This window comes from Macaca fascicularis, chromosome 20 (assembly GCF_037993035.2).
Source record: "Macaca fascicularis isolate 582-1 chromosome 20, T2T-MFA8v1.1".
Lineage (NCBI taxonomy): Eukaryota > Metazoa > Chordata > Mammalia > Primates > Cercopithecidae > Macaca > Macaca fascicularis.
In genome coordinates this window covers 63,598,570-63,626,336 of record NC_088394.1, presented here as the reverse complement: position 1 = coordinate 63,626,336, position 27,767 = coordinate 63,598,570, and the positions used below count along the sequence as shown (strand labels likewise).

Genomic DNA, 27,767 nt, shown 5'->3' with positions numbered 1-27,767 from the left:
CAATTACAGGTTAGATTTTTTAAAATCCTGCCTTGTAAAAATGGAGGCTAATTTTGAATACATTAATTTTTGAAGACATTAAGGTTTAGTAATTTATCACCTATGATTGACTACATAGCAAACATGTCACACAATTTCCAAAAGAAAACCACCAAAATAACTTTTTTTTTTTTTTGAGACGGAGTCTCGCTCTCACCCAGGGTGGAGTGCAGTGGCGCGATCTTGGCTCACTGCAAGCTCTGCCTCCCGGGTTCACACCGTTCTCCTGCCTCAGCCTCCTGAGTAGCTGGGACCACAGGCGCCCGCCACCACGCCTGGCTAATTTTTTGTATTTTTAGTAGAGACAGGGTTTCACCGTGTTAGCCAGGATGGTCTCGATCTCCTGATCTCGTGATCTGCCCGCCTCGGCCTCCCAAAGTGCTGGGATTACAGGCGTGAGCCACTGCGCTTGGCCCAAAATAACCTTTTATACTCACCACTGCAGAGTTTAGTCAGTTAAGTAGACTGGTTATTATACTAGGAATAATCCATGTGTACCAAGAATAAGACAGTAGAGAAGAATGATTTCCAGCAGTCTATTTTATAACTAAACCCACAACTTTTTAATATACTACTTACTATCCATTATAAGGGGCAACTGATTGCTAAAATCCCCAACTTATTTCCTGGAGAGATCAGAAGTCTATCTGTATTCTCTTGGTAAGAAACACATTAGCAGCTCTAAGACCCCATGAACTTTCACAAGCCACAGAAATTCTGAAAGTCAACCTGAAGGGCACCTAACAAATGGCCTAACAAGAGATTGATAGCAACCCTCAGACATAATGAGAAGGCAGAGAACGCACAGCCACAAAAAAGAATGAAATAATGTCCTTTATAGCAACACAGATGCAGCCGGAGGTCATTATCCTAAGCGAATTAAGGCAGAACAGAAAACCAAATACTTCATGTTCTCGCATTTAAGTGGGAGCTACACACTGGGTACACATGGACATAAACATAACAATAGACCTTAGGGACTAGGAGGGGGAGGGAGAAAACAGGGTAAGGGCTGAAAAACTAATTATTGGGTACTATGCGCATTACCTGGGTGATGAGAACAACTGTACCCCCAAACTTCAGTATCACACAATATACCCATGTACACAAAAAAACTTGGACATGTACCCCGAATCTAAAGTAAAAGCTGAAACTGTAAAAAATTTTAAGAGAACAGAAGATACCTTGCAGCTTTCTCTTTACATGTATAAAATATATATTTAAAATAACATATTAAAATATAAAATATATATCCAAATATATAAATATAATATATATTAAATATATAGATAAAAAATTTATATTTGAAATTTATACATATATATATAATTTTTTTTCCAGACAGAGTTTCACTCTGTCACCCAGGCTGGAATGCAGTGGCGCCATCTCGGCTCACTGCAGCCTCCCGGGTTCAACCGATTCTCCTGCCTCAGCCTCCTGAGTAGCTGGGGCTACAGGTGCATGCCACTGTGCCCGGCTAATTTTTGTATTTTTAGTAGAGATGGGGTTTCACCATGTTGCCAGGCTGGTCTCAAACTCCTGAGCTCAAGTGATCCACCCGCCTCAGCCTCCCAAAGTGCTGGGATTACTGACGTCGAGCCACCACGCCAGACCTCTGTATGTATCTTTTTTTTTTTTTTTTTGGAGACGGAGTCTCGCTCTGTTGCCCAGGCTAGAGTGCAGTGGCCGGATCTCAGCTCACTGCAAGCTCCGCATCCCGGGTTTACGCCATTCTCCTGCCTCAGCCTCCCGAGTAGCTGGGACTACAGGCGCCCGCCACCTTTCCTGGCTAGTTTTTTTGTATTTTTTAGTAGAGACGGGGTTTCACCGTGTTAGCCAGGATGGTCTCGATCTCCTCACCTCGTGATCCGCCCGTCTCGGCCTCCCAAAGTGCTGGGATTACAGGCTTGAGCAAGCAACATAGTGAGTTCAAGCAACATAGTGAGACCTTGTCTCTACTAAAAATTTAAAAAAAAATTAGCCGGGTATGATGGCATCCATCTGTAGTCCCAGCTATTCAGGGGGCTGAGGTGGGAGGATCGCCTGAGCCCAGACTGCAGTGAACCATCATCACACCATCGCACTCCAGTCTGGGTGACAGAGCAAGACTCTGTCCCCTCCCCCCGCAAAAAAAGTTATCAGTTTTTCCTGAGGATGAAAGGAAAAGCTAAGTAACTTTTACTAGATGCAGGACACCAGCCAAAACAAAAAAAGAGTTATTAACTCTTTTAGAATAAAATAAGCATTTTACTCTGCTATTCCTGAAAACACACCATCATCTTATTTGAGAGCTTAAAATTCATCAAAGCAAAGTATCAGTGAACTAGTACCAGGGAAGTTGCAGACTACAATAAAGACTGGGGAAGAGCTAAATTGGGAGAATAACTTGGGCTGAGCAGCAGAAAAATAATAGTGACCATTTCTTTCATAGTGATTTGGAATGGAAGCAGTCTTTATCTGAAGCAGCACTCATTTATTTACTCACAAGTGTACCTCTCACTTCTCTTCTCTCACATTAATTTTCATTTATTTTTTTGAGACAGAGTCTCGCTCTGTCACCCAGGCTGCAGTACAGTTGTGTGATGTCCGCTCACTGCAACCTCCACCTCCTGTGTTCAAGCAATTCTCAGTCTCAGCCTCCTGAGTAGCTGGGATTACAGGCGCGCATCGCCACGCCCAGCTAATTTTCATACTTTTCGTAGAGATGGGGTTTCACTATGTTGGCTAGGCTGGTCTCAAAATCCTGACCTCAAGTGATCTGCCCGCCTCAGCCTTCCAAAGTGCTGGGATTACGGTGGCTCACGTCTGTAATTCCAGCATTTGTGTGAGCCACCCAGCCCAGCATTTTTTTTTCCCTTTGAGATGGAGTCTCACTCCATCTCAAAGGAAGAGATGGTGCAATCTCAGCTTTCTGCAACCTCCACCACCCGGGTTCAAGCGATTCTACCCCCTCAGCCTCCCAAGTAGCTGGGATTACAGGCACCAACCATCATATCTGGCTAATATTTGTATTTTTAGTAGAGACAGCGTTTCGCCATGTTGGCCACGCTAGGCTTGAGCTTCTGACCTTAGGTGATCCACCCGCCTTAGCCTCCCAAAGTGCTGGGATTATAGGTGTGAGCCACCATGCCTGGCTGGCCACCATGCCCGGCCAATTTTTAAAAGAACAGTTAGGGCTTTTTGTATGTGTATGTGTGTAGAAATAATTAAAAGGGAAATAAAAATGTTTCTTGTAAGTTTAAAAAAAAAAAAAAAAGTTGAGCATTCTAGTATTCTGTTAACAATCTCCCCTCCCATTTGTTAATATTAAAGGGTACAGTATTCTAACAGCTACTTGAAGAAAGCCCACTGAAGCTTTGAATCTAGGAAATACATACTAATAAAATATTTGTAATGGCAACAGTGAAACTAGTATGGGAGGAGCGGAAGAAGGAGTTCCTTTGCTACAAAGAATAATAAAGGCTAGACAATAATTCTTTCACCAAAAGGTGGCTGATGCTGCTATAGAGAGGAACTCTGTCTTTAAAAAAAAAAAAAAATGGTCCGGCCGGGCGCGGTGGCTCACGCCTCTAATTCCAGCACTTTGGGAGGCCGAGGCAGGTGGATCACGAGGTCAGGAGATCGAGGCCATCCTGGCTAACACTGTGAAACCCCGTCTCTACTAAAAAATACAAAACAAAATCAGCCAGGCGTGGTGGTGGGCGCCTGTGGTCCCAGTTACTCGGAAGACTGAGGCAGGAGAATGCCGTGAACCCGGGAGGCGGAGCTTGCAGTGAGCTGAGATCGTGCCACTGCACTCCAGCCTGGGCGACAGAGCAAGACTCTGTCTCAAAAAAAAAAAAAAAAAAAAAAAGGTCTAACTGTTCTTCTTTTTTTTGTTTGTTTGTTTTGTTTTTGTTTTTGTGAGACAGAGTCTCGCTCTGTCGCCCAGGCTGGAGTGCAGTGGCCGGATCTCAGCTCACTGCAAGCTCCGCCTCCCAGGTTCACGCCATTCTCCTGCCTCAGCCTCCGGAGTAGCTGGGACTACAGGCGCCTGCTACCTCGCCCGGCTAGTTTTTTGTATTTTTTTAGTAGAGACAGGGTTTCACGTGTTAGCCAGGATGCTCTCGATCTCCTGACCTCGTGATCTGCCCGTCTCGGCCTCCCAAAGTGCTGGGATTACAGGCGAGAGCCACCGCGCCCGGCCATTCTTCTTGTTTTCTTGAGACAGAGTTTCGCTCTCGCTCTTGTTGCCCAGTCTGGAGTGCAATGGCGCCATCTTGGCTCACTGCAATGGCCCCCCCGCCCCCCCCCCCCCCCGGGTTCAAGTGATTCTCCCGTCTCAGCCTCCTGAGTAGCTGGGACTACAGATGCCCACCATCATCCCAGGCTAATTTTTGGATTTTTAGTAGAGATAGGGTTTCACCATGTTGGCCACGCTGGTCTCAAACTCCTGACTTCAGGTGATCCACCCACCTCAGTCTCCCGAAATGCTGGGATTACAAGTGTGAGCCACTGCATCCCGGCTCCTTTTCAAGTTAATGGAAGAAATGGGGTATTAGGTGTTGAAGTGTCATTTGGGGCTGGAGGCACAGAAGGGAAAGAGAGTAAGAGCATATGTACTGGGGACAGTCTTCAATCAGTACTGTGGTAAAGCTGACTCCCAGATAAGCTTTGTCTTCTGCACAGGGTTCAGTTCTTAGGGAGCTCCTTGTCTGGCAGGCAGAAAGAACAAATAGCAGCTATAGGGTATGATGACTACTGTAACAAGGGTTAACATACTTCCTACCACCCTGGCATAAAGGATGATTTCAGTGGGTGAAGGGCTTTAAGGAGAGGAATTGCTACAGCTGGATATTAAAGGATGAGATGGACCTTGCCTAACTAACTACAGAACAGGTGAAAAGTATATAACAAAAACTTAAATACGTATGGAATTAGACCAATTCTGTGCAGAAGAAATTTAATGTAACTGAGTGGAACTGTATTAAGCCATTTCAAATTAATATTATTATAATTATTAATCTTACCTAGACTGGAATGAGCACAGTGGTGCAATCGTAGCTTGCCACAGCCTTGAACTCCTGGAATCAAGTGCTTCTCTTGTCTCAGCCTCCTGGGTAGCTGGGACACTACAGGCATGCACCACTGCACCCTGCTATTTTTTTATTATTATTTTGTAGAGGTGGGGTCTTGCTTTGTTGCCCTAGCTGGTCTTGAGCTTCTGGCTTCAAACGATCCTCCTGCCTCAGCCTCCCAACATGTTGGGATTATAGGCATGAGCCATTATATCCAGGCCTCAAATTTATTATTTTGAGGCTGGGCATGGTGGCTCACACCTGTAATCCCAGCATGTTGGGAGGCCAAGGCCGGTGGATCACTTGAGGTTAGGAGTCTGAGACCAGCCTGGCCAACATGGCAAAACCTTGTCTCTATTAAAAAAAATACAAAAATTAGCTGGCTGTGGTGGCGTGCACCTGTAATCTTAGCTACCTGGGAGGCTGATACATGAGAATCACTTGAACCCGGGAGGTGGAGGTTGCAGTGAGCTGAGTTCACACTACTGCACTCTAGTCTGGGGTAGAGTGAGAATCTGTCTCCAAAAAAAAAAATTATTTTGATGTGGTTTCAGAGACCATGTTCTAGCCCTCTGTTAAGGGTAGCCTGTTTATTTCACTTATTTAACATTTATACATGAAACCAAAGATAATCCTTATCTGTGAGTTGACGCTGGTGCCATAGTACCAACAGAAGGCTGCCTCTCAAGCACATGCTGTCCTCTCTCTGCTCTCCATAGCCCAAATGACATTTTTGCTGGTGTAGAGTAACCTAAGCTTCACTTCTTGTTCTCCCAATAAGAGACTATGTTAGAGACCACCAGATCCCTCCTTGCCACACTGCAGACCCATATCCCTGGAAGCAGCTCTGAGTTAAGACTGTCTTTGGAGCAGCCCTACAGTCTTTTCATCACTTGGAATATGAGAAAGACTGAGGATCTATAGCAAGTCTATCACCTTGAACAAACATGCTACAAAATAGGAACAAATTACACACACATAATGCAGGATTTACACAACACCTAACAGGTACTTCTATGAATTTTGGACAGATGCTGCCTGAGCAATGATTCCCAAACCTACTCTACTATCAGAATATTCTGAATATTCTACTATCAGAATATTCTGGTGAGCTTTAAAAAATATAGATCCTGGCTGGACATGGTGGCTCATCCCTGCAATCCCAGCACTTTGGGAGACCAAGACAGGTGAATCACCGGAGGTCAGGAGTTCAAGACCAGCCTGGCCAACGTGGTAAAACCCCATCTCTACTAAAAGTACAAAATTAGCCTGGTGTGGTGGTGCATACCTGTTAATCCCAGCTACTCAGGAGGCTGAGTCAGGAGAATCGCTTGAACCTGGGAGGCGGAGGTTGCAGTGAGCCAAGACTGCGCTACTGCATTCCAGCCTGGGTGACACTGTCTCAAAACAAAACAAACAACAAAAAAAAAACTACAAAGCCTATCTCAAAACTAATATAATCCTCATATATGCAATAATAGAATGTATGACTCAATGACTAAGTCTTTTGTCTTTTTCCCCTTTTGTGGAGAATGGGGTCTTGTTATGTCACCCAGGCAGGTCTTGAACTCCTGGGCTCAAGCTATCCTCCTGCCTCTGCCTCCCTAAGTGCTGGTATCACAGGCATGAGCCACTGTGCCTGGCAGAGTAAGCCTTGAAGTTTCACTTCTATTGTGGGTACAACCAATATTTAACACAATCTCTAGGTAGTAAGGACAATCTCTAGGCATGGAAGAAGGGAAAAAGAAAAAAAAAAAAAAAAGCCTGCAGAAATGGGCACACATGATAGGGTGAACTGTTGTGGTTTTTATTTTTATGAATTATAATATCTCTGTAACCTAGGACTCACTCATGAAGGCTACTTAGTAAAACCAAGACAACTTTTATTTGGTAAAGGGGTTCACCTGTAAAGTTAACATTAAATCAGAAGCTAACAGTTTAAATACAACAATGGACACTTGTACCAAATACCAATGTGGTAATAATAAATAGCAATATAATGTCTTCGACAACAATCAAGAAAGTTATTGGCTGGGCAGGGTGGCTCATGCCTACCATCCCAGCATTGCAGGATGCCAAGGCAGGAGGATTGCTTGCGCCCAGAATTTTGACGCTGCAGCAAGCTGTGATCGCGCCAGCCTGGGCAACAGAGCAAGACTCTGTCTCAAAAAAAAAAGAAAAAGAAACAAAAAATTTTTTAACAGTTACCCCCCTCAAATGACATATTTAGCAAGTAGCAGGCCAGGCACAGTGGCTCACACCTGTAATCCCAAGAGATGGGGACCAGCCTAAGCAACATGGCAAAATCTCGTCTCTACAAAAAGATACAAAAACTAGTCAAGCATGGATGGTGCGGGCCTGCAGTCCCAGCTACTCAGGAGGCTGAGGTGGGAGGATTGCAGGTGCCCAGGAGCCAGAGGTTGCAGTGAGCTGAGACTGAGCCACTGCACTCCAGCCTGGTTAAGAAAGTGAGACCCTGTCTCAAAAAACAAAACAACAAAAGAGTATAGCAGCATAGAATATCGATAATGAAGTATTATTGAATAGCTACGAAGAATAAAAGAGGCTGAAAAAACAAAAAAGATATACATGTAGAAGTTTAAACAACGAAAGAAACAAAATGTTGCTTCAAAAGAAACAAAATGTTGCTTCGTTTGTTTTTTTTTGAGACACAGTCTGGAATCTCCACCTCCCAGGGGGTTCAAGCAATTCTTGTACCTCAGCCTCCCTAGTAGCTGGAGCTGGGACTACAGGGGCCATGCCCAGGAAATTTTTTTTTTTTTTTTTTTTTTTTGAGACAGAGTCTCACTCTGTCACCCAGGCTAGAGTGCAGTGGAATGATCTCGGCTCACTGCAACCTCCACCTCCTGGGTTCAAGCAATTCTCCGCCTCAGCCTTCTGAGTAGCTAGGATTACAGGCACTCACCACCATGCCCAGCTAATTTTTTTGTATTTTTAGTAGAGACAGGACTTCACCACCTTGGCCAGGCTGGTCTCAAACTCCTGACCTTGTGATCCACCTGCCTCGGCCTTCCAAAGTGCTGGGATTACAGGCGTTAGCCACCATGCCCAGCCTAATTTTTTGTACTTTTGGTAGAAATGCGGTTTTGCAATGTTGGCCAGGCTGTTCTCAAACTCCTGGCCTCAAGTGATCCACGCGCCTCAGCCTCCCAAAGTGCTGGAATTATAGGTGTAAGCCACCGCACCCAGCCTCAAAATGTTACTTTGAACCAAGATGATTAAAACAAGTAATTTGTCAATTTGGTTACTTCTTAGAAATACTGAAACAAACGTATAGGAAACAAAAAAATGCGGACAATACCATAACCAAGAAATTGCATGGGGATAGGGTGGGGGGCAGGGAGGGGTATATATTTATATATACCCAAAAGACACAATAAAGACAGAGGAAGAAGCAAATACTTTGTTGGACAGGGAAAAAAAATTACAAACCAAGAGTCACTATTATTTTATACTCTCAACATAACCTTAAAAATTTTTAAGTAGGAGTAGAAAGGTATAAGAAATAAAACACAGGAAATACTAAAAAGAATTAGGATATTCTCTATTATAGAAAAGTTCTGCATCATACCTCTGTAAATGTAAAATATCTTCTACCTGCTTTATAATATGTGATAGTGACCATGCTAGTCCAGAGATTTGTTATATTAGAGTTTATTTAAGCAAATAAACAAAAAGTAGTGGTTGGAATAATTAAAAATTTTCAGTGGTCCAAGTGCACTGCATTAAAAACAGAAGTGCTAACCAATATCGCCTCTAAGGATGTTCTGTTCTTATCACACAAAGATGATTGAAGAATTCTGAAAAGTCCTGAGTTAAGAAGAAGATGAGTAAGCTCAAAATCTTATTAGATACTGAACTTTAATATTATCGTCAGTCAGAGCCTAGTAATGCATCACTGCAAACGTTGGCAAACTTTTTAAAAGTTGGTAACATTACTGCTCGTCTGAAAAATACACACTGAAGACATGTATAAACCAGGCACAGTGGCTCACGCCTGTAATCCCAGCACTTTGGGAGGCCAAGGTGGGTGGATCACCTGAGATCAGGAGTTCGAAACAAGCCTGACCAACATGGTGAAACCCTGTCTCTACTAAATACAAAAAATCAGCCGGGTGTGGTGGCACATGCCTGTAGTCCCAGCTACTTGGGAGGCTGAGGCAGGAGAATTGTTTGAACCTGGCAGGTGGAGGTTGCAGTGAGCCAAGACTGCGCCACAGTACTCCAGCCTGGGCAATAAGAGCGAAACTCTAACAAAAAAAAAAAGGCCTGTATACTATACCCAAGAGCAGTAATGTACAGCCTCGACATTGTTTTTCTAGAGATACACATTGATGAATGTTTTTCTGTCAAAAGAGATTTTAAAAATGAATGTATAAAATAATTAGCTACAGAACCAAAAGCAGGAGGAAATTCTGGGAAACACAAAGACTATTCAGAGCCAGTCTAGGGAAGAACAAAAAAGGCATAAGCACTTGTCCTACATCCGTGACCTTAGGTGAATCACTTTGCCTCTTAGTTTTCTTATCTGTAAAATGAAGGGATTGACTTAAATTTTCTTTTGGCTTTAATATCCTACAGTTTTTTTAGGTTATCAATTCGAGTAATACTTATAGGTTAGAAGGGAACCAGTATCACCACTTCACAGTTTTTTTTAAAAAAAGACGACTTTTTTTTTGTTTTGAGAAGGAGTTTTGTTCGTCATCCAGGCTGGAGTGCAATGGCGCAATCTCAGCCCACTGCAACCTCCACCTCCCGAGTTCAAGCAAGTCTCCTGCCTCAGTCTCCCAAGTAGCTGGGATTACAGGCACCCACCACCATAACTAGCTCATTTTTGTATTTTTAGCAGAGACCGAGTTTCATCATGTTGCCCAAGCTGGTCTTGAACTCCTGAACTCAAGCGATCTGTTTACCTCAGCCTCCCAAAGTGCTGTGATTACAGGCGTGAGCCACCATGTCTGGTCAATGCTCATATTTTAGAAATAATTCAATTAATGAGGAATAGGTAGAAACAACGTACTAGAGGCAAAAAGTTAGGGCAAACAAGGATTGCTATGCCCAAAAGAACAGTTCTGAAAACTAAAGCATGTACACATGCCACTTAACATCCAACAACAAAGTTCCTACTAATTTGAAGTAACAAAAGTTTTTTTTTTTTTTTGAGAGGAGTCTTGCTCTGTCGCCCAGGCTGGAGTGCAGTGGCGCAATTCTCGGCTTACTGCAAGCTCCGTTCATGCCATTCTCCTGCCTCAGCCTCCCCAGTAGCTGGGACTACAGGTGCCCGCCACCATGCCCAGCTAATTTTTTGGTCAGGAGTTCAACATCAGCCCAGTCAACGTGACAAAACAAAAATTAGTGCTGGGCGCTATGGCTCACAGCTGTAATCCCAGCACTTTTGGAGGCCAAAGTGGGTGTATCACCTGCAGTCAGGAGTTCTAGACCAGCCTGGCCAACGTGGTAAAACCCCATCTCTACTAAAAGTACAAAATTAGCTGGGCGTGGTGGTGCACGCCTGTAATCCCAGCTATTCCGGAGGGTGAGGCAGGAGAATCACTTGAACCTGGGAGGCGGAGGTTGCAGTGAGTCAAGAAGGCGCCACCACACTCCAGACTGGGCAAAAGAGGAAGAGTCTGTCTCAAATAAATAAATAAAATAAAAATAGGGCCGGGCGCGGTGGCTCAAGCCTGTAATCCCAGCACTTTGGGAGGCCGAGACGGGCGGATCACTAGGTCAGGAGATCGAGACCATCCTGGCGAACACGGTGAAACCCCGTCTCTACTAAAAAATACAAAAAACTAGCCGGGCGAGGCGGCGGGCGCCTGTAGTCCCAGCTACTCGGGAGGCTGAGGCAGGAGAATGGCGTAAACCTGGGGGGCGGAGCTTGCAGTGAGCTGAGATCCGGCCACTGCACTCCAGCCCGGGCGACAGAGCCAGACTCCGTCTCAAAAAAAAAAAAAAATAAATAAATTAAAAAAATAAAATAAAATAAAATAAAATAAAAATAAAATAAGCCGGGCCTGGTGAGCATGTCTGTAATCCCAGCTACTCAGGAGGCTAAGGCACAAGAATCACTTGAACCCAGGCAGCACAGGTAGCAGTGAGCCTAGATCATGCCACTGTACTCCAGCATGGGTGATGGACACTGTCTCAAAAAAAAAAAAAAAAAAAGATATCTAACAGGAAAAATGTTCATAACACGCAGCAAGGTTACAAAGGAGGATGCAGAATAGGATTCCAACCTAATTAAAAATAAGTAAGGCCTGGTGTGGTGGCTCATGCCTATAATCCCAGCACTTTGGGAGGCCGAGGTGGGTGGATCACCCGAGGTCAGGAGTTCTAGACCAGCCTGGCCAACATGGTGAATCCCCATCTCTACTTTAAAAAAAAAAAAAAAAAAAAAAAAATTAGCCTGGCGTGGTGGCAGGCTCCTCTACTAAAAGTACAAAATTAGCCGGGTGTGGTGGTACACGCCTGTAATGCCCAGGCCGAGGCAGAAGAATCACTTGAACCCGGGAGGCAGAGGTTGCAGTGAGCTGAGATCACGCCATTGCATTCCAGCCTGGGGGACAAGAGCGAGACTTCATCTCAAAAATAACAAATAAATAAGTAAATAAATAAAATATAAATAAATAAATAATTAAAAAACTAAGCTGGGTGTGGTGGCTGACATCTGTAATCCCAACATCTTGGACGGCCGGGCGGGGGTGGGATTGCTTGAGGCCAGGAGTTCAAGGCCAGCCTGGGCAACCAACACAAGACTCCAAGACTCCTTCTCAAAAAAACATCTTTTGTTCCTTCAATTAGTAGGAACTTTGTTGCTGGATGTCTTTACAAAAAAAATTAGCTGGGCCTGGTGATATGCACCCTACACTCCTAGCTACCCAGGAGCTTAAGACCACAGGATCGCTTAAGGCCAGGAGTTCAAGGTTATAGTGAGCTATGATCACACCACAGCACTCTAGCCTGGGGAACAGAGTGAGACTCTGTCTCTAACTTAATTAATTTAAAATAATCATCATAATTTAACGAACTAGACAAACAGCAATCCCAATTATCTCACCTTAAGTCAGGACAGCATTACATCTTGCTTGGACCAATGCAATGGCCTTCTAACCAGTTTCCCTGCTTCCCCTCTTGCTCCATTACCTACCATTTTTCACGCAGTGGCCACGGATTTCTTTTTTTTTTTTTTTTGAGACAGAGTCTTGCTCTGTCGCCCAGGCTGGGGTGCAGTGGCCGGATCTCAGCTCACTGCAAGCTCCGCCTCCCGGGTTTAGACCATTCTCCTGCCTCAGCCTCCCGAGTAGCTGGGACTACAGGCGCCCGCCACCTTGCCCGGCTAGTTTTTTGTATTTTTTTTAGTAGAGACGGGGTTTCACCATGTTAGCCAGGATGGTCTCGATCTCCTGACCTCGTGATCCGCCCATCTCGGCCTCCCAAAGTGCTGGGATTACAGGCTTGAGCCACCGCGCCCGGCCGTGGCCACGGATTTCTAAAATGTAAATCCATTATCAGCAAGAAGACTTCCCTTCTGAAACCACCATGCTGAAAACTCTTTAAAGTCCAAACTCTTTCACATGGCCTACCATGTGCTTCAGGGCCCTATCAGCAGATCTGCATCCAGTCTGATATACTCTCCTCTAATCATACTGAACTGCTTTCAGTAGCCAGAACATTCTAGGTCTTTCCTTTCCTGCCTCTGGGCCTTTGTACATGACCATTCCCTCTTCTAGGAGTATACAAGCAATTCAATTTCTCTGAACTTACTCTATGTTTACACTAGTACGCGAGTCTAAAGATATGTATGTAAGAAGGTTATCTACTACTAGGGTATTTTTCTCTAATGGCAAAAGATTGAAAACAGGCTGGGCATAGTGGCTCATACCTGTAATCCCAGCACTTCAGGAAGCCTGGACAGTTGGGAGGCCGAAGCAGGTGGATCACCTGAGGTCAGGAGTTCAAAGCCAGCCTGGCCAACATGGCAAAAACCTGTCTCTACTAAAAATACAAAAATTAGCTGGGCATGGTGGCATGTGCCACCATGCCCAGCTACTCGGGAGGCTGAGACAGAACTGCTTAAACCTGGGAGGCGAGGTTTGCAGTGAGCCGAGATCATACCACTGCACGCCAGCCTAGGTGACAGAGCAAGACTTCATCTGCAAAAAAAAAAATTGAAAACAATTCAAACGTCTAGAACAACGAGTATAGTAAGCTACTATTTGTGTTTTTTTTATTTCTTATTTTTATTATTTATTTTTGAGATAGAGTTTCACTCTTGTTGCACAGGCTGGAGTGCAATGGCACAATCTCAGCTCACTGCAACCTCCACCTCCCAGGTTCAAGCGATTCTCCTGCCTCAGCCTCCTGAGTAGCTGAGATTACAGGCGCATGCCACCATGCCCGGCTACTTTTTGTATTTTTAGTAGAGACAGGGTTTCACCATGTTGGGGTCAGGCTGGTCTTGAACTCCTGACTTCAGGTGATCCACTCACCTCGGCCTCCCAAAGTGCTGGGATTATAGGCGTGAGCCACCACGTACGGCCTTTTATTTTTATTTATTTTTGAGACGAAGTCTTGCTCTTGTCCCCCAGGCTGGAGTGCAATTGCGCGATTTCGGCTCACTGCAACCTCCGCTTCCCAGGTTCAAGTGATTCTCCTGCCTTGGCCTCCTGAGTAGCTGGGATACAGGCGCCTGCCACCATGCCTGGCTAATTTGTGTATTTTCAGTAGAGACGGGGTTTCACCATGTTGGCCAGGCTGGTCTCGAACTCCTGACCTCAGGTGATCCACCCACCTCAGCCTCCCAAAGTACTGGGACTATAGGCGTGAGACACCATGCCCAGCCTATTTGTGCTTTTTCAAAAAGATACATAAACTTGGCCAGGCACATTGGCTCATGCTTGTAATCCAGGCAATCTGGGAAGCCGAGGCAGGTGAAACACATGAGGCCAAGAGTTTGAGACCAGCCTGGCCAACATGGTGAAATCATGTCTCTACTAAAACTACAAAAATAAGCTGGGCATGGCCGCACATGTCTGTAATCCCAGCTACCTGGGAGGCTGAGGCACAAGAATCACTTCAATTCAGGAGCTGGAGGTTGCAGTAAGCCAAGATCACGCCTCTCAGTCCAGCCTGGGCAACAGAGTGAAAACTCTGTCTCAGGAAAAAACAAAACAAAACAAAACAAAAAAACAAGATACATAAACTTATATGTTTGAATATACGCAGAATTTTCTCTGGATGGATACATGAAAAATTGGTATTTATTGCCTCTGAGGAAGAAAACAGAGTTCAGAGGTGGGACTGAAGATTACTTTTCATTATTAACATTTTGTACTGTTTGAAGTATTTTCCCCTCATGTTCTTACATTAAATGTGGTGGTTATAGAAAATTTGCATAGCACAATTATATTTTGTTTAAAAAGTTGTATTGGCCAGGTGCGGTGGCTCACGCCTGTAATCCCAGCACTTTGGGAGGCTGAGGCAGGTGGATCACGAGGTCAGGAGATCGAGACCATCCTGGCTAACACGGTGAAACCCCGTCTCTACTAAAATACAAAAAAAAAAAATTAGCCGGGTGTGGTGGTGGGCGCCTGTAGTCCCAACTACTCGGGAGGCCAAGGCAGGAGAATGGCATGAACCCGGGAGGCAGAGCTTGCAGTGAGCCAAGACTGCGCCACTGCACTCCAGCCTGGGTGACAGAGCAAGACTCCGTCTCAAAACAAAACAAAACAAAAAAGTTGTATTATACGTACATGCCTGCTAATAAAAGCACAAAGTCAACAAACCAGATTATTAACAGTTTTCAGCTCTGGGGAAACAAAGTTAAAGCATTCTTTAGGTTCTAATGTAATTCTACAATCATTAGACTCTTCCAAAGAATGAAACTAAATATTACTTTAGTAATATTTTTAAAAAGTTTAAGACTAACTTTAAGGGAGGAACACTGCAAGAACTGCCTCTGCAACCTCAATCCCCTCTAACAGTTGGGCAGATGCAGCAGCTTCCTCCTGCCTTACTCTCCTCCTGGCTGCACTTCTGTAACTGTTCCAGTGGGCCTCTCGATTCCACTCAAGAAGTCTAGACATTACTGCCAAGTAAACTAGGCAAAAACACCTTTTATCATTTCATTATCTTTGAGACGGAGTCTCGCTCTGTCACCCAGGCTGGAGTGCGGTGGCCGGACCTCTGCTCACTGCAAGCTCCGCCTCCTGGGTTTACGCCATTCTCCTGCCTCAGCCTCCCGAGTAGCTGGGACTACAGGCACCCACCACCTCGCCCGGCTAGTTTTTTGTATTTTTTTAGTAGAGACGGGGTTTCACCGTGTTAGCCAGGATGGTCTCGATCTCCTGACCTCGTGATCCGCCCGTCTCGGCCTCCCAAAGTGCTGGGATTACAGGCTTGAGCCACAGCGCCCGGCCACATTATCTTTTTTTTTTGAGACGGAGCCTCACTCTGTCGTCCAGGCTGAAGTGAGGTGGTGCAAAATCGGCTCACTGCAAGCTCTGCCTCACAGGTTCACGCCATTCTCTTGCCTCAGCCTCCCGAGTAGCTGGGACTACAGGCGCCCGCCATCACACCTGCCTAATTTTTGTCTTTTCAGTAGAGACGGGGTTTCACCATGTTAGCCAGGATGGTCTCGATCTCCTAACCTTGTAATCTGCCCACCTCAGCCTCCCAAAGTGCTGGGATTACAGGTGTGAGACACTACACCCGGCCCATTTCATTATCTTTATTAGAAAGTTTCAGTGCTACTTCCTACTGTACTGCATTCCCTTTTCCTTTAGAAATTATGCATACAGGCGGCTGGGCGTGGTGGCTCAAGCCTATAATCCCAGCACTTTGGGAGGCCGAGACGGGTGGATCACGAGGTCAGGAGATCGAGACCATCCTGGCTAACACGGTGAAACCCAGTCTCTACTAAAAATACAAAAAACTCGCCGGGCGAGGTGGCAGGTGCCTGTAGTCCCAGCAAAGTAGTCCCAGCTACTCGGGAGGCTGAGGCAGGAGAATGGCGGGAACCCGGGAGGCGGAGCTTGCAGTGAGCTGAGATCCGGCCACTGCACTCCAGCCTGGGTGACAGAGCGAGACTCCGTCTCAAAAAAAAAAAAAAAGAAATTATGCATACAGGCAACAGGAAAAGCTTAAAGAAACCTACCTATAGGTTTTACATACACATTCTGGCGTATATCCAAATCCGTAGTCCCCTCCCCAATATATACACATAGTTACTCTCGCATGAGATCATATCATACATATTGTTGATAATTTGCTTTCTTCTGTACTTTTTTTCAAGTATCTTGCCATTTCAACATATTTTTTATACATAATGACTACACAACATTGTATTATAGGGATGTATCATAATTTAACCAATCCCCATTGTTAAATATTGTTATAGCCAGATTTTGGTAATTCTGCTTTAATCTAACTTAAGAAAAGAAAAAAACTTATTTGCATTAAAAAATTACACAAACTATACAAAACCAACAAAAAGTGACCCCCAAACCAAACTACCCTCACACTACTAGTTTTGACTAATTATTTCCATGTCTGTTTAGTCTTTTGCCCTGGTCATTATTCATCCAATTACTTACTTATTGAGCTTCTGCTATATGCCAGGTTTTAGTTCGGGATTTTCTTTACTTTTATTCCATAATAATTAATTTTTTGGTACTATGCTATTAAAAAACCTCTCTCATAAGCATTTTGCTGGTTAACAGTCCTCTTTTTTTTTTTTTTTTTTAAAGGCAGAGTCTCACTCTGTCACTCAGGCTGGAGTGCATGAAGCCTCAACCTCCTGGCTCAGGTGATCCTCCCATCTCAGCCTCCCAAGTAGCTGAGACTACAGGTGTGCACCACCACACCTGGCTACATTTTTCTTTTTTTTAACAGACAAGGTCTCACTAAGTTGCCCAGGCTGGTATTCATCTTTTTAAATGGGTTAGGGTTTTATATCCCTCACAACATGCGATGTGACCTTGTTCTCTTACCCACTTCTCCACTGCTCAACAGATTTTCTGATAAATCTAACTCATTTTCCTCTGGCACAATATTTCTGTTTAGTTTATTAACATCTGTATTATCTGGTGGTCACTGAAGTTCAGTTTAATGCAAAATATATACAATAACCAACTTGGCCTGGCGCAGTGGCTCACGCTTGTAATCCCAGCACTTTGGGAGGCCGAGGTGGGCGGATCACCTGCGGTCAGGAGTTTGAGACCAGCCCGGCCAATACAGCGAAACCCTGTATCTACTAAAAATACAAAAATTAGCTGGGCATAGTGGTGCGCGCCTGTAGTCCCAGCTACTCAGGAGGCTGAGGCAGGAGAATCAGTTGAATCCAGGAAGCGGAGGTTGCAGTGAGCCGAGATCGCGCCACTGCACTCCAGCCTGGCAACAGAGCGAGACTCCATCTCAAAAATAAAGAGGAAAGGGAAGCCCGAGGAAGTCACCTCTAATAGACTTGCCCGAGGCCATACAGCTATTAAGCTGCATGGCCAGGACTTGGTGTCCTAATACGATTAAAATCAAATTTATGCTTCTTTTGCATTTCCTGTTACACCCAGATCAGGGCCTCTTCTTCAGAAAGTCTTTCCTAATATCTTTCCCAAACTCCTGTAACTGACAATCTCTCCCTACACCCTGAACACTTTTTTTTCCTGGGAGACTGAGTTCCGCTCTTTTACCCGGGCTGGAGTGCAATGGCACAATATTGGCTCACTGCAACCTCTGCCTCCCGGATTCAAGTGATTCTCCCACCTCAGCCTCCTGAGTAGCTGGGATTACAAGTGCCCGCCACCACACCCAGCTAATTTTTGTATTTTTAGTAGAGACAGGGTTTCACCATGTTGGCCAGGCTGGTCTCGAACTACCGACCTCAGGTGATCCACCCGCCTCGACCTTCCGAAGTGCTAGGATTACAGGTGTGAGCCATCGTGCCCTGCCCACCCTGAATACACTTTTATCAGAGCACCAATGACACTTATATACAGATCTCCTGCCCAGTCTACCTAAGACCCTCAGAAGAAGGTTCCTTTTCTTATTCATCTTTGAAACCCTAGCACCTAGTGTAGTACCTGGCACAGGATAGAAAGCCATGTGTTCAAGTATAAAATGAGCACATTACAGGGGTTTCATAAATATTGCAGATGCAGGACAGGCACATCTGGGTTGATCCAATTCACATCATTTCAGGGAAAGTCACATTTCAGTATATTCAGAATCAACTAGGTTCAAATACAAAACCCATATCCAAAGAACGGGCACTATCAATATAGAAAATGTGTTTTTTCCTTTTTTCTTTTAAAGACAGAGTTTTGCTCTGCCACCCAGGCTGGAATGAAGTGGTGCAATCTCGGCTCACTGCAACCTTCACCTCCTGGATTCAAGCAATTCTTGTGCCTCAGCCACCTGAGTAGCTGGGATCACAGCATGAGCTACCACACCAAGCTAATTTTTGTATTTTCAGTAAAGACAAGGTTTTGCCATGTTGTCCGGGCTGGTCTTGAACTCCTGGCCTTAAGTGATTTACCCGCCTCAGCCTCCCAAAGTGCTGGGATTATAGGCATGAGCCACCATGCCCAGCCTCAGAAAACTTAATTCTTACTTATTTGTTTATTGAGACAGGGTCTTACTCTGTCACCCAGGCTGAAAAGAAGTGGTGGGACCATGGCTCACTGCAACCTGGACCTCCTGAGCTCGGCCGATCCTACTGCCTCAGCTTCCTGAATAGCTAGGATTACAGGCACGCACCAGGATGCGTGACTAAAGAAAATGTAATTCTTTTTTTTACCTCTACCCACAAGGACATACGGAGAAAATGTAATTCTTAAATGCTACTTACATTAAGAGCAGTATGTTAATAACAATACTGGGCCGGGCGTGGTGGCTCACGCCTGTAATACCAGCACTTTGGGAGGCCGAGGCGGGTAGATCACGAGGTCAGGAGATCGAGACCACAGTGAAACCCCATCTCTACTAAAAATACAAAAAATTAGCTGGGTGTGGTGGCGGGCGCCTACAATCCCAGCTACTCGGGAGGCTGAGGCAGGAGAATGGCGTGAACCTGGGGTGTGGAGCTTGCAGTGAGCCAAGATCACACCACTGCACTCCAGCCTAGGCAACAGAGTGAGACTCCGTCTCAAAAAAAACAAAAAAACCCCACAATACTTAGTAATTATAAAACACACAGTTAAGAATAGATGTTTTTTGGCCGGGTGCGGTGGCTCACACCTGAAATCCCAGCACTTTGGGAGGCCGAGGCAGGCGGATCACGAAGTCAAGAGATTGAGACCACCCTGGCCAACACGGTGAAACTCTGTCTCTACTAAAAACACACACTCACACAAAAAGTAGCCGGGCATGGTGGTGGGTGCCTGTAGTCCCAGCTACTCGGGAGGATCAGGCAGGAGAATGGTGTGAACCCAGGAGGCAGAGCTTGCAGTGAGCCGCCGAGATCATGCCACTGCACTCCATCTTGGGCAACAGAGCAAGACTCCGTCTCAAAAAAAAAAAAAAAAAAAAAAAAAAGAATAGATGCTTTTGGCCAGGTGCAGTGGCTCATGCCTGTAATCCCAGCACTTTGGGAGGCCGAAGTGGACAGATCACAAGGTCAGGAGATTGAGACCATCCTGGCTAACAAGGTGAAACCCCATCTCTGCTAAAAATACAAAAATTAGCCAGGCATGGCAGTGGGCGCCTGTAGTCCCAGCTACTCGGGAGGCTGAGGCAGGAGAATGGTGTGAACCTGGGAGGCAGAGCTTGCAGTGAGCCAGGATTTTACCACGGCACTACAGCCTGGGCAACAGAGCAAGACTCCATTTCAAAAAAAGAAAAAGAATAGACGCTTTTGGCTGGGTGCAGTGGTGCATGCCTATAATCCCAGCACTCTGGGAGGCCGAATTGGGTGGATCACCTGAGGTCAGGAGTTTGAGACCAGCCTGGCCAACATGGCAAAACCCCATCTCTACTAAAAATACCAAAATTAGCTGGGCATGGGGGTGGACACCTGTAATCCCAGCTACAGGGCAGACTGAGGCAGGAGAATCGCTTGAACCTGGGACGGGGAAGTTGCAGTGAGCAGAGATCGCGCCACTGCACTCCAGCCTGGGCAATGCAGTGAGACTGTCTCAAAAATAAATAATCTTCTTAACAAACTGGCAAATCTAAAGAAGTGTTTCCTTGAGGACTGTGAACTGCTCTAGCAAATTAATGGAACCCAAGAAAGAGGTCGTGGGAATCTCAACTTGAAGCCAGTTGGTTAGAAGCTCTGAAGGACTGGGCTTGTGACTAGTAGGACGGATGGGTGGGACTGAACCCTCAACGTGTGGGATCTGACACCATCTTGGGTAGATGGTGTTGGAACTGAATTGGAGGACACCTAGCTGGTATCCACTGTTTGGTGTGTGGGGAAAATCCCTCCACCCCATCTTTGGTCACGAAAGTCTTCTCTTTTTTTTGGGATGGAATCTCACCCTGTCACCAGGCCAGAGTACGGCGGCATGATCTCAGCTCACTGCAACTTCCACCTCCCGGGTTCAAGCGATTCTCCTGTCTCAGCCTCCCGAGTAGCTGGGACTATAGGCGTGAGCCACCACGCCCAGCTAATTTTTGTATTTTCAGTAGAGATGGGATTTTACCATGTTGGTCAGGATGGTCTCGATCTCTTGACCTTGTGGATCTGCCCACCTCAGCCTCCCAAAGTGCTGGGATTACAGGCTGAGCCACTGGACCCAGCCACGTAAGTCTTCTTTTGTGTTGATGGTGGTTGTGTGAAAGCAAAGGAAAAACCTGGGCTTGAGAGTTTTTCCCTACACAAATACGACAAGGACAAAGTAAGGAGGATTGCAGAGCTGTTCTATAGCTGAAATGTATTGCTTCTCAAATGTATCCACTATAGAACCTATACAAAGAGAACTTCTCACCCTCAGGCACTCATGCCTCATTTTGTTGAAGACCTGTGTTATCTTAATCATACAGTTTTCATTCTGCTCCAAAAATGTCTGTTTTAATATTACAATATTTTTATATATATATATTTTTGAGACAGGGTCTTGCTCTGTCACCCAGGCTAGAGTGCAGCGGTGTGATCTTGGCTCACTGCAACCTCTGCCTGCCTCCTGGTTCAGGTGATTCTCCTGCCTCAGCCTCCCGAGTAGTTGGGATTACAGGCACGCACTATCATATCCAGCTAATTGGTTTTTTTTTTGTTTTTTTTTGTTTTTTTGAGACAGTCTTGCTCTGTTGCCTGGGCTGGAGTGCAGTGATCTCGGCTCACTGCAACCTCCACCTCCCGGGTTCGAGTAATTCTCCTGCCTCAGACTCCCAAGAAACTGGGATTACAGGTGCCCAACACTACACCTAGCTAATTTTTTATATTTTTAGTAGAGACGGGGTTTCACCATGTTGGCCAGGTTGGTCTCGAACTCCTGACTTCGTGATCCACCCACCTCGGCCTCCCAAAGTTCTGGGATTACAGGCATGAGCCATCGCACCTGGCTTTTTTGCGGGGGCGGGGAGGAGGCAGACAAAGTCACTCTGTCGCCCAGAGTGGAGTGCAGTGGCACAATCCTGGCTCACTGTAACCTCCGCCTCCCAGGTTTAAGCAATTCTCCTGTCTCAGACTCCCAAGTAGCTGAGATTACAGGCACCCACCACCACACCCGGCTAGTTTTTGTATTTTTAGTCGAGATGGGGTTTCACCATGTTGGCCAGGCTGGTCTGGAACTCCTGACCTTAAGTGATCCGCCTGCCTTGGCCTCCCAAAGTACTGGGCGTGAGCTACGTGCCCGGCCAATATTTAGTATTTAATCACTTACCAGTTAAATTACTTAACTCAGCACCTCCTCAATGAGCATAACTGAAGTTCTAAGAAGACGGGTCATGTCTATCTTGTGACTCCAAGTAATCTGAAATCATACCACCTGATTCCCTAAGAGTATTCATATCCCAATTTGAGAAACAGGGATCTAAGCAATTAAGCTAGTCGTAACACTTGAAAATGATTAACATGTTCCTATAAACCCATTCCCTAAACTCTTAAAGCTTAGATTTCTCAATAGTTTTTAAATCAGCATTATTTCTTTTTTCAGCAACTTATTAGTATGCACTCTGTGTCAACACTCCTGAAAGAACCTGCAGGGCATAAGTTATTTCTGGAGCGACAGAATACTACCACAGACCTTGTACTTCCCATCTAGCAGGAAAACAAGTTGCCCATTTGGAAAATAAAGGTTTGAAGAATAACAAACTTTCATTCCTATTCCCTTCTCTTTATTTGCTCTAGGCAGAGCTTGTAAGAAAAATCTCAGTAGTCATTTAGATGATTCATTCATATAAGCTTATCTAATCTTGGCATTTGTAATTTCCACTTCTACATTCCTTTTTGCCATTACCCATGTACAATTAAATTATTTTCACATTTTTCTAGGGTCTAAAAAAGATGTGCTTTCTGATACCGTGAGAAGAGATAATTTTTACAACCAGAATCCCACTTTGTTGTTTATGAGATCCCAAAGCACAGCAGATTACAATATTTATAAGAGGCCTGTTCCAAGTTCCATATAATATCCATTATATTTTATAGCAGAAATTATAGGCTAAATTAAAATAATAATTATTGTCACTCTCTGATGCAAAATGGGCAATAAGCTAGGCTAACTCAAATTATGACAATTTTTATCCAGGATACCAGGTTACCCAGTAACAGGATTCCATCTGTTTCTCATCAAAATTACAAGTAGCCACAGATCATGGACTTTCTTTTCAGTTCATTTGCCAATAATCAAAATATACATTTCAAGGGTTTCTACAGAAAAGAAACCACAATTTCCTGAGATCTTTCTATGTACATGTTCAGAATAGTACTTAACGCTTTACAAAACACATTCTCATTAAATCTGAGAATAGTCTCTGAGATTGGTGGTGTTATTCTCTCACAAGTGAGGACTACAGGAGTAGACAGGTTAAAGTAACTTGCCCTATTATTACCCAGCTAATATATCATCGTTAAGAGTTTCAAACCCAGAACTCTGATTATGAAGCCTGTATGCTCTCAATCACCTGATTCCTGCATCCTCTATACCCAAGAATTAGCCAACAAATCCTCTAACTCCAGGAGGGTTATATTACTACCATTTTTAAGATAGAAAAAAATGGAAATAGCACTTACCTCTCCGTGGCTGCAAAGTCAGTTTGAGGAGGGAAAACAGAATCCAGCTCTCAAGCCCCTGGTCAGCAATCCATCCACTAGTGCATCTTGTTCTTTGGCTTCAGGTCCGTAATCATTCTAAAAGAAAAGCATAAATCATTTTGTGAAACACTCAATTCATACAAATACACATAGATTATAAAAAATAAAATGAGGGAAAACTGAAGACAGAAAAAATTGGGAAAGAAACAAAACACCTGTTAATGTCATGTCACTAACTGAGCCATTCCATAAATGTCCACCATCAAGCCAATAACGAAACATTCACTTATTTTTCCACACGTTTGCTAAATATATAAATGACTAAAGATTTGTAAGTAGCAAAATGGTACTCTAGGCTCACACCAGTAATCCTAACACTTTGGGAAGCCAGGGTGGGAGACTCGCCCAAGAGTTTGAGGCTGTAGTGAGCTGAGACTGTGCCACTGCATTCCAGCCTGCTTGACAAAGTGAGAGATCTTGTCCCCTCTAAAACAAGAACAACAACAAAAAAACTCCACTGCAATATTGCAACCAAATAACGGCACACACACTCAAAATTCCAAAAAATTAATTCTTGGCCGGGTGTGGTGGCTCACACCTGTAATCCCAGCACTTTGGGAGGCTGAGGCAGGTGGATCACGAGGTCAGGAGATCAAGACCATCCTGGCTAACATGGTGAAACCCCGTCTCTATTAAAAATACAAAAAAATAAAAAAATTAGGCCGGACGTGGTGGCTCACACCTGTAATCCCAGCACTTTGGGAGGCTGAGGCAGGGGGATCACAGGGTCAGGAGATTGAGACCATCCTGGCTAACAAGGTGAAACCCTGTATCTACTAAACATACAAAAATTAGCTGGGCTTGGCGGCGTGCGCCTGTAGTCCCAGCTGCTGGCGAGGCTGAGGCAGGAGAATGGTGTGAACCCAGGAGGCAGAGCTTGCAGTGAGCCGAGATCGCACCACTGTACTGCACTGCACTCCAGCCTGGGCAACAGAGCGAGGTTCCATCTTAAAAAAAAAAAAAAAAAAATTAGCCGGGCGCGGTGGCAGGCACCTGTAGTCCCAGCTACTCGGGAGGCTGAGGCAAGAAAATGGCATGAACCCGGGAGGCAGAGCTTGCAGTGAGCCGAGATCGTGCCACTGCATTCCAGCCTGGGCAACAGAGTGTGACTCCGTCTCAAAAAAAAATAAATACATAACAATAATAATAATTCTTATGGCTGCAGTAATGGCCCTCTAACAGTATATTTCCATATCTTCAGCAAGCAGCAGTCTTCCTGATTAAGTCTGTTCATGCCACAACTAAAGGCTATGCTTTCCAGTTTAGTAAGATAACTGAGGAGGCCGAGTAAAGTGGGTAGATCACCTGAGGTTAGGAGTTTGAGAACAGCCTGAACTACATGGTGAAACCCCATCTCTACTAAAAGTACAAAAATTAGCCAGGCGTGGTGGCGCACACCTGCAATCCCAGCTACTCAGGAGGCTGAGGCAGGAGAATTGCTTGAACCCAGGAGCTGGAGGTTGGAGTGAGCCGAGATCACGCCACTGTACTCCAGCCTGGGCAACAGAGCAAGATTCCGTCTTTAAAAAACTGGCAGAGGGCCGGGCGCGGTGGCTCAAGCCTGTAATCCCAGCACTTTGGGAGGCCGAGACGGGCGGATCACGAGGTCAGGAGATCGAGACCATCCTGGCTAATATGGTGAAACCCCGTCTCTACTAAAAATACAAAAAACTAGCCGGGCGAGGTGGTGGGCGCCTGTAGTCCCAGCTACTTGGGAGGCTGAAGCAGGAGAATGGCGTAAACCCGGGAGGCGGAGCTTGCAGTGAGCTGAGATCCGGCCACTGCACTCCAGCCTGGGCGACAAAGCGAGACTCCGTCTCAAAAACAAACAAACAAACAAAAAACTGGCAGAAGGAGCTTTTATTGAGCTTTGAAAATCCTAGAAGCGAGGCGGGAGGATAGCTTGAGCCAGGAGTTCGAGACCTGCCTGGGTAATATAGCAAGACCCCGTTCTCCATGAAAAGGAAAAAAAAAAAAAAAGAAAATCCTAGAAGCAGAGCAATGAAACAGTTTTTTTAGTCAAATAATGGAATACTTTGTTAGATGGCATCTTTTCACCCTAAATTACAAAATGAACTGTCAAGCTTCGAGCAAAGGTAGAGTAGAACCTATGTCTAGAGAGAGGAAAAAAAAAAAAAAAAAAGCAAATCCCAGGCCAGGCATAATGAATGGCTCACACCTGTAATCCCAGCACTTTGGGAGGCCAAGGTGGGCAGATCACGAGGTAAAGAAATTGAGACCATCCTGGCCAACATAGTGAAACCTTGTCTCTACTAAAAATACAAAAATTAGCTGGGCATGGTGGCGCGAGCCTGTAGCCCTAGCTACTCATACTCAGGAGGCTGAGGCAGGAGAATCGTTTGAACCCAGGAGGCAGAGTTGCAGTGAGCCAAGATGATGCCACTGCATTCCAGCCTGGCGACAGAGTGAGACTTTGTCTCAAAGAAAGAAAAAAAGAAAATCCCAAGTGAAATAAACAGCTAAATTTGAATTAAGTGTTTCCAAATAGGCTGGGGAAAGTGGCTCACACCTGTAATCCCAGCACTTTGGGAAGCCAAGGCGGGCAGATCATGAGGTCAAGGGTTCGAGACCAGCCTGACCAACATGGTGAAACCCTGTCTCTACTTAAAAAACACAAAAATTAGCCAGACATAGTGGTGCACGCCTGTTATCCCAGCTACTGAGGAGGCTGAGGCAGAAGAATTGCTTGAACCCAGGAAGCAGAGGTTTCAGTGAGCTGAGATCGCACCACTGCACTCCAGCCTGGGTGACAGAGCAAGACTCAGTCCCAAAAAAAAAAAAAAAAAAAAAAGTTTCCAAATAATATGGCCAGGTGTGATGGCTCACACCAGCAATCCCAGCACTTTGGGAGGCCATGGTAGAGGACTGCTCAAGCCTAGGAGTTTGAAGCCAGTTGGGGCACCGTGGCTCATGCCTGTAATCCCAGCACTTTGGGAGGCCGAGCCAGGTGGATCATGAGGTTAGGAGTTCAAGACCACCCTGGCCAACGTGGTGAAAAAACCCGGTCTCTACTAAAGATACAAAAACTAGCTGGGCATGGTGGCACACGCCTGTAATCCCAGCTTCTCAGGAGGCTGAGGCAGGAGAACTGGTTGAATCTGGAAGACGGAGGTTGCGGTGGGCCATCATCGCGCCACTGCACTCCAGCATGGGTGACAGAGCAAGACTTCGTCTCAGGGAAGAAGAAGAAAAAAAAGGCCAGGCACGGTGGCTCACGTCTGCAGTCCGAGCACTTTGGGAGGTTGAGGTGGGTGGATAACCTGAGGTCAGGAGTTCCAGACCAGCCTGGCCAACATGGTGAAACCCTGTCTCTACTAAAAATACAAAAATTAGCTGGACACGGTGGCAGGCACCTGTAATCCCAGCTACTTGCGAGGCTGAAGCAGGAGAATCACTTGAACCTGGGAGGCCGAGTTTGCACTGAGCCCAGAACATGCCACTGCACTCCAGCCTGTGCGACCGAGCAAACTCCATCTTAAAAAATATATATATATGCACACATATACACATATATATACACACACGTGTGTGTGTGTGTGTATATATACATATATAAGCCAGGCATGGTGGTGTGTGCCTGTGGTCCCGGCTACTTGGAAGGCTGAGGTTGGAGGATCACTTGGCGGAGGTGGGGGACAAGGCTGCAGTGAGCCATGATCACACCACTGCACTGCAGTGTGGGCAACAGGGTGACAACCTGTCTCAAAAAAAAAAAAGCCCAGTATGGTGGCTCACAGCTGTAATGTCAACACTTTGGGAAGCTGAGGTGGGAGACTTGCTTGAGTCCAGGAGTTCAAGACCAGCCTGAGCAACATAGTAGGATCCTGTCTCTACAAAAAAATTTTAAAAAATCAGCTGGGCATGGTGGCACACGCCAATAGTATCAGCTACTTGGGAGGCTGCAGCAGGAAGACTGCTTGAGCCCAGGAGTTCAAGGCTGCAGTGAGCTATGATCATGCCACTGCACTCTAACCTGGGCAACAGAGTAAGACCCTGCCTCAATTAAAATGTATTTTTAAAAAAGTTTCCAAACAATTTGCCATATGAGGTACATATTCTAAGAGGAAACCCATCTCACAATTAGCTAAACTCCACAAAACTGATATAATACTCTCTTAGATGAAGCTAGTCTCCTCTGTTGAGAGACAATTTTTAGTAACAGAAATAGGTGATTAGCGTAGTTAGTCCAAGCAACACTTCTGTATTGAAGTCCGTTATTACTACTAGCATACCTCAAAGGGAATGAAATTTTCTGCCCCCGAAAATTCCAAGAGTGACCAAAAACAAGGATCACGTGTGAAAGAATATCATCCTAACCCTGATCTTTGGACTGTATTTTGGCAGTCTATATGCAGTGCCACACCTCTGCATTCAAA

General features: G+C 45.3%; 1 protein-coding gene across 2 annotated transcripts in view; it reads right to left on the bottom strand.

The window, feature by feature from the left end:
- CTCF (CCCTC-binding factor) overlaps positions 1 to 27,767 on the bottom strand; it is a 79,965-nt gene that overhangs the window by 47,511 nt on the left and 4,687 nt on the right. For both annotated transcript variants that reach the window (XM_005592273.4, XM_005592274.4), the window contains exon 2: positions 23,290 to 23,406. The gene's annotated coding sequence lies outside the window, so the exon portion shown is untranslated. The remainder of the gene's footprint in view (positions 1 to 23,289; positions 23,407 to 27,767) is intronic.